We start from the raw sequence: 7,681 nt of genomic DNA, 5'->3' as shown, positions 1-7,681 counted from the left end.
TGCAGAAGGAAAAAAAATATATATATAAATGTATATATAAAAAATATATACAGGACAAGGAGTGACATGTAGAAGTGATTGATGTTTTTATACAGCATGGTCAAAGAAGGCTTCTGTGATAGGAGACCACTTGAGCAGTGACCTAAGAAAGTAGTGGAATAAGTCTTGCAAGTACTAGATGAAGTACATCACAGGCAGAGGGAAAAGCAAAAGCAAAAGCCCTGAGACAAAGCAAAAAAGGCCTGCGATAGGAACATGCACAGTGTTCTTGGGAATATCAAAGAGGCTAGAGGGGTCAGTGAAGCAGAGTGTGCAAGCAAGAGAATGATAGGCCAGGAGCTCTCAGGAAAGGGTGCCAGATCAGATCGTATTTGACTTTGTAGTCTTTAGAAAAGGCCTTGAAAAAGTTTTCACTGAGTAAATTGAAGAGTCACTGAAGGGCATGGGGGAGAGTGAGAAAGTTACCTGGCTTGCATTTTAGTGCAATAATTCTGGCTCCTAAATTCAACATAATCTGTAGAACAGAAAGGGCAGAATGTTTCGGCTGCTGGCTTAGGGACCATGCTTTGAAAACCACTTCTCTTGGTGGATAAACGTTGTACACAGGAGAAGCTGGCTAAGCTTAAGCGGGGCCCCTGATTCTTAGGAGAGTATTTTAAACAAAGATACTATAATGATTTTCATTCTTTGACTGCTAGATAACCATCTTAAGTTCTACTGTTGTCCAACTTTTGGTTGATATTAATGTGTATTAACCCATGTCTAAATGGTGCACAGTTTTTGCTTTTAGACTCCACTTCATAGTCTGTCACAAAGAAGGCTTGTGAAAAGTATTCTGAATGTAACTGTGCTTTCAGTACATAAAGTTGACTTAAAGGGTGTAGGAAATAGTTTACATCCAACAGAGCACACACATCTTTATTTTACTTATGGATATTTCATGCAAGAACCAGAAATAAAATTTTCATGAACTAATTCTCACACTAAGTATATGATAGATTTTTTCTTACCATGCTATAAACCAGATTTAAAAGTGCTAATTTTGACCCTAAAATTTGCTAAATTGAGAGCAAATGTGGCATAGTTCACTATGAGTCAGAAGTGACACAGTGGCAGTGAGTTTTGTTTGTTTTTTTGGTCTGACATAGTTGTTAAGAGTATGGATTCTAATGCAAGATTGAGCTGGAATTTTAGTTCTGCCCTTTCTAGCTGTGTGATCTTGATGATGTTTCTTAACCTTTCTGTGTAATAAGTAAAATGGACATGGTAAAATATCTACCTTGTAAGATAATTATGAGGATGAAATGAGTTGATTCAAAGAACTGATGCATAGTAAGCTGAATAAAAGTATTAGTTGTTTAATACTGATTTTCACAACCATTAATATGTAATGACATGAAGTTTGAAAAAACACTTCTTTAGAAAATTAATACTAACCTCAGTCGTCTGACAGCTTACTTTACAGTATGTACATTAATAAATTAAACATAACTTCCTAAGAGGCAAATTCAGTAAGTCCTTTGTTTTTGTGTTGAGGATAAAATATTTTTCTTTCTAAGTCCATGATGTGTTCTTTTAAAATGTAATTGTAAGTCTTTTCGGGAGACAAGGTATGATCTTCTGAAAATCCAAGCTATAAAAGGAAAATCCTCCCTGAGATGATGTTTTATTCATCAGTGTGGTGTCTTGAATTTAATGTATTCTCCACAACTATTTATTTAAAGTCAATGGAAACCTTTCTAAAGAGTTTTCAAGGACGGAAAGTAATTCATATAGATAATAAATTTATGACCTTTTAATTTACAAATAATTTCACAATCATTCATGTCCTTTATATCTTTTGTCTATATTCTCTAATATGTGTCCTATGGAATACTAAATTGATAAATAAACATTTGAGACTGTTGGAAAGTTACAATGTACTTGATCACAATTTGCAAAAAACAAACAAGCCCAAATTGTAATGATTCAAATGCAATATAATTTCATTTCTCCCCCACATAACAGTCCTAAGTGAGTTTTTCTGATGAGGAAAGTACTCTGTCTGCTCTATGCAGTAATTCTGGGATCTAGAAAAACAGTGAGTCTGTCATTCTTAATGCTTGGTTTCCAAAGTCACCACTTTTCAGTTCACTAAGAAGGGCAAGGGAGCTCTGGTGGCATAGTGTCTAAGGCATTTGCTAACCCAAAGGCTGATGGTTCAAACCCCACTCAGCCTCTCCTCAGAAAGAATATCACACAATCTACTTTTGTAGAGATATCACTTCAGAAACCCAAGGAGGTGTTGCTATGAGTCAAATCTACTCGACGGCAATGAGTTTGTTTTTTTTTTTTTTTTTTTTTTTTTTTTTTTTTTTTTTTCAAAGAGCAAGGAGCGTAGAGGATTATATGTGTGAGATTTCAGGGGCAGGTATGGATGTAGCACACATAACCAGCCATTTTACCTTTATTTGTCAAAACTCAGTTTCATAGTCATACCTAACTGCAAAGGAGACTGGAATATGTGATTCAGTCCTTATCCAGGCAAAAAAGTGTAGTATAAATTTTGAAGACTAATAACAGACTCTGACAAATATAATAAACTTCTGTTGTAAAAATCCTTATTTAGCAGTATTGAACTAATTTTCAAATATTTTGTCTGTGAAACATGTTTTTCTCTCTTGCCACGTATTAACACATTTTAAAAACAATGCACTTTGGAAAAGACTGCTGTCAGGAGTCCACAAAATCTCACAATGAATTCAAGCCTAAATTTTCCAAGGATGATGAGAGAGATTTTTTTAAACTCTGGGGAAAAAAAAAAACTCTGATGCAGAAAATCACATAATACAAAAGTATAGTTTGTTTAATCATTATCAGGCAAGCATTCTTGTAGCAGCCACAGGTCAGGATGTAGAACTTTGCCAGTAACCCCCTAAGTACTTCACAGATTCTTCTTAATTATAGCCTCCTTTTCAGTGAAGATTACACCTCAACATAAAGAAAACAAAAATCCTCACAACTGGACCAATAAGCAGCATCATGTTAAAAGGAGAAAAAGTTAAAGTTGTCAAGGACTTCTTATTACTTTGATCTCTAGTCAACATCCATGGAAGCAGCAGTTAAGAAATCAGACATCAGATTGCCCTGGGCAGATCTGCTACAAAAGACCTCTTTAAAGTGCTGAAGAGCACAGATGTCTCTTTGAAGACTAAGGTGCATCTAACCCAAGCCTTGGTATTTTCAGTCACCTCATGTGCATGTGAAAGCTGGACAATGAATAAGGAAGAACAAAGAAAAGTTGATGCTTCTGAGTTGTGGTGTTGGTGAAGAATACTGAAAGTGCCATGGACAGCCAGAAGAACAAACGAATCTGTCTTGGATGAAGTCCAGCCAGAATAGTCCTTGGAAGTGAGCATGGCCAGACTTCATCTCACCTTCTTTGGTCATGTTGTTGGAAGGAACCATTCCCTGAAGAATGGTGTCATGCTTGGTGAAGTGGAGGGTCAGTAAAAAAGGTGAAGACCCTCAACAAGATGGATTGACACAATAGCTACAATGATGAGCTCAGGTGTAGCAAGGATTGTGAAGCTGGTGTAGGACTGGTCAGTGTTTCATTCTATTGTCCATAGGGTCTCTATGAGTCAGAGCTGACTCAATGAAACCTAAGAACAACACAACACATCTTGTGGCATAGTGGATAAGGCATTTGGCTGCTATCCAGAAGGTTGGAGGTTCAAACTCACCAGCTGCTCCATGGGAGGAAGTGAAGGGAATCTGCTTCTTAAAGATTCCAAGGCTACAGCCTTAGAAACCCAGTGGAGGTCTCTGTGAGTCAGATTTGATTAGAAGGCAGTGGGTGTGGTTTTGATTTCATTTTCCTCAAAAGCAAGCTCTGTACAGACTTTTATGATAACTATTTCCTTACTTTTCTTTGTAGATTTATCTAAGTGGATCAAACACTATAGTTTAGTTCTGCCTGTTTTCACATTAAGTCTCTTTTGGAATCCCTGGATGATGCAAATAACAAATATGTTCAGCTGATAATGGAAAGGTTGGAAGTTCAAGTCCACCCAGGGGTGCCTCAGAAGGAATATCCAGCAATCTACTTCTGAAGAATCAGCAATTGAAAATGCTGTGGAGCACAGTTCTACTCTGACACAAAAGAGGTCACCATGAGTCAGGATCAGCTAAATAGCAATTAGTGAGGTGGTGGTGGTGATGATGGTGGTGGTGACAGTGGTGGTGGTGATGGTGGTATTGGTGGTGGTGATGATGGTGGTGAAATATCTTTTAATCTGGCTTCTCCTTCCATCATCTCTCTCTCTCTCTCTCTCTTTCTCTCTCTCTCTTTTCTTCTTCTAGCAAGTTATTGGGGAAGGAAGGGGGTCATCTGTCCTATAGAATTCCCTATAAAAAAGCACTTTCTATCTATGAAAAGCACTTTCCCTCAACTATTTAATTATCCAGTGATGCATTTTGTATACAAAAGGCAAGAAAAATATGTTTTCCAGTTTTCAAAATAAAGTATTATTTTCATAGCATCTAGTACCACATATGACTACTTTATGTATCATGATGAAGTCATATATTTCTACAAATTTGATGTCTTTTGATCTTTTTCACTTATCATCTATATTAATGCTCAGATAATCCTAGTGGTAACCATTTCAAATTTGTTGTCCAAAAATTGTAATAAACATTCTGGTTGTTTTTGTTAGATTTCCTTGCTATCTGATATGAAAAGATAGGCTCAGCATCTACATTTCCTTTGTCAAATTTGGAATCTGCTATTCTTCTAAAACCCCTGGTTTCCTTTAGGGGAAAAAGGCTCTTCAATGCCACAGTAAGAGCTCTGTTCAATGCTCATTGATTCCATTGTTTTGGGCCACTTTGGTAGGCAGAGCTTTGAAATATATGTAATTATTTCCTTTGTTTTGAAGGTGAATTGCCTCATGAATTCATCCTGATGTTTTCAGTTCAAATTCAAAGCTATAGGAATTCACTTAAGTTCTGTCTTGCATCTATATATTATTTTTCTCCATACTAAAAATCCTGTTTATGAAAGACACTAGATATAATAGAAATAGAATATATCATATTTATACATTACTTAATGCCTCATAATACACACACTATTCCCAGAATAATAATACTAAAACTATCATCAACATGAATGCTTAATAAAGTTAATAGTTTTACATGTTGTTGTTAGGTGCCATTGAGTCATCTACAATTCATAGCGACCCCATGCAACAGAAGGAAACACTGCCCAGTCCTGTGTCAGCCTCACAATCCTTGCTATACCTGATACCATTGTTGCAGCCACTGTGTCAATCCATCCATGGAGACCTTCCCTTTTTTCATTGATCCTCCACTTTACTAAGCATGATATCTTTCTCCAAGGAATGGTACCTTCTGACAACATGACCAAAGTAGATGAGATGAAGTTTGGCCATTTTTATTTCCAAGGAATATTCTGACTGCACTTCTTCCAGGACACATTTGTTAGTTCTTTTAGCAGTCCGTGGTACTCTCAGTATTCTTCACCAACACAACTCAAAAGCATCCACTCTTCTTGAATCTTCCTTATTCATTGTCCAGCTCTCACATGCATAAGAGGCAATTGAAAACACCGTGGCTTGGGTTAGGAGCACCTTAGTCTTCAAGAAGACATCTTTGCTCTTCAGCATGTGAAAGAGGTCTTTTGAATCAGATTTGTCCAATGCAATACATCATCTGATGTTTGACTACTGCTTCCTTTGGCGTTGATTATAGAACCAAGTAATATGAAGTCTTTGACAACTTCCGTCTTTTCTCCATTTATCGTAATGCTGCTTATTGGTCCAGTTGTGAGGATTTTTGTTTTCTTTATGTTGAGGTGTAATCCATACTGCAGACTATAGTCTTCAACCTTCATCAGTAAGTGCTTCAAGTCATCCTCACCTTTAGCAAGCAAAGTTGTGTGATCTGCATATTTCAGATTGTTAATGAGTCTTCCTCCAATCCTGATGCCACATTCTTCTTCATATAATCCAGCTTCTCGGATTATTTGCTAAGCATACAAATTGGATAAGTATAATAAAAGGATACAACCCTGAAGCACTCCCTTCTTGATTTTAAGCCATGCAGTACCCCCTTGTTCTGTTCAAACGATAGCCTCCTGATCTATGTACAGTTTCCTCATGAGTACAATTAAAAGTGTTCTGAATTTTCATTCTTCTCAATGTTATGTGCAATTTGTTTTGATCCACACAATCGAATGTTTTTGGGTAGTCAATGAAACACAAGTCAACATCCTTCTGATATTATTTGCTTTCAGCCAGGATCCATCTGACATCAGTAACAATATCCCTCATCCTACATCCTCTTCTGAATCCAGCTTGCATTTCTGGAACATCTCTGTCATTATACTGCTGCAACCATTTTTAAATTATCTTCAGCAAGATTTTACTTGCATATGATATTAATGATATTGTTTCATAATTCCCACATTCTGTGGCATTATCTTTCTTTGGAATAGGTACAAATATGGATCTCTTCCAGTCAGTTGGCCAGGTAGCTGTCTTCCAAATTTCTTGACATAGCCGAGTGAGTGTCTCCAGCATGGCATCCATTTGAAACATCTCAGTGAGTATTCCATCAATTCCTGGAGCCTTGTTCTTCACCAATTCCTTCAGTGCAGCCTCTACTTATTCCTTTAGTACCATTGGTTCTTGATTATATGACACCTCCTGAAATGGGTGAACCTTGACCCATTCTTTTTGGTACAGTGACTCTGTGTATTCCTTCCATCTTCTTTTGATGCTTCCTGCATCATTCAATATTTTGCCCATAGAATCTTTCAATATTGCAACTTGAGGCTCAAATTTTTTCTTCAGTTTGAAAAGCTTGAGAAATGCTAAGTGTGTTCTTCCCTTTTGGTTTTCTGACTCCATGTCTTTGCACATTTCCTTATACTTATTGACTTTGTCTTCTTGAGCTGCTCTTTGAAATCTTCTGTTCAGCTCTTTTACCTTATCATTTCTTCCATTTGCTTTAGCTACTCTCCAGTCAAAGGCAAGTTTCAGAGTCTCTTCTAACATCTGTTTTGGTCTTTTCTTCTTTTCCTGTCTTTTTAATTACCTCTTGCTTTCTTCATGGATTATGGTCTTGATGTCATTCCACAATTTCTCTGGTTTCAGTCATTAGTGTTTCAGTGATACTTACAAACACCCCATTCCTGGCTCACCTTTCTGGCCCTCCCTTAAAGCTGCCTCCAAACACCCCCATGCCTGCCTCACCTTTCTGGCCCTCCCTTAAAGCTGCTTCCAAACACCCTTGCACCCTATTTTTACACAGTCTCTACTTACTCTTTACATTTATATTCCACAGCTTATAGCTCTTGCATAAATCCTATATGTAAAGACTGCTCATCACCAGTCTTCACAATGATGTCTTTTCTGTCATTTTGGATGTCTAAAAGTCATTCTCCAGTAAATTTTTAAGAAAGGGCTCATAGAAATAATATTCCTTAAGTTATTCCATGTTATTAACAGTTTATATGTGGGTTGGTGGTTCAAACTCATCAGCTGCTCCGAGGAAGGAAGATGGGGCAATCTACTTCAATAAAGATTTACACCCTTGGAAACCCAATGGGGATCATTAGGAGTCAGACTCAGCCAGATGAGAGGTTTTTTTTTTTTCTTTTTTAAAAAATATG

The 7,681-nt window shown here is 37.0% G+C and overlaps 1 protein-coding gene across 1 annotated transcript in view; it reads left to right on the top strand.

Moving 5' to 3' along the window:
• The window catches only part of THSD7B (thrombospondin type 1 domain containing 7B), a 1,104,189-nt gene that overhangs the window by 1,019,433 nt on the left and 77,075 nt on the right, over window positions 1–7,681 (top strand). The gene's annotated exons all lie outside the window — the stretch shown is intronic.

Source organism: Orycteropus afer, unplaced genomic scaffold (assembly GCF_000298275.1).
Source record: "Orycteropus afer afer isolate SDZICR_OR568_19922 unplaced genomic scaffold, OryAfe1.0 scaffold00342, whole genome shotgun sequence".
Classification (NCBI taxonomy): domain Eukaryota; kingdom Metazoa; phylum Chordata; class Mammalia; order Tubulidentata; family Orycteropodidae; genus Orycteropus; species Orycteropus afer.
Note: the sequence above shows the minus strand (reverse complement) of the source record. Positions and strands in the feature narration are given on the sequence as shown.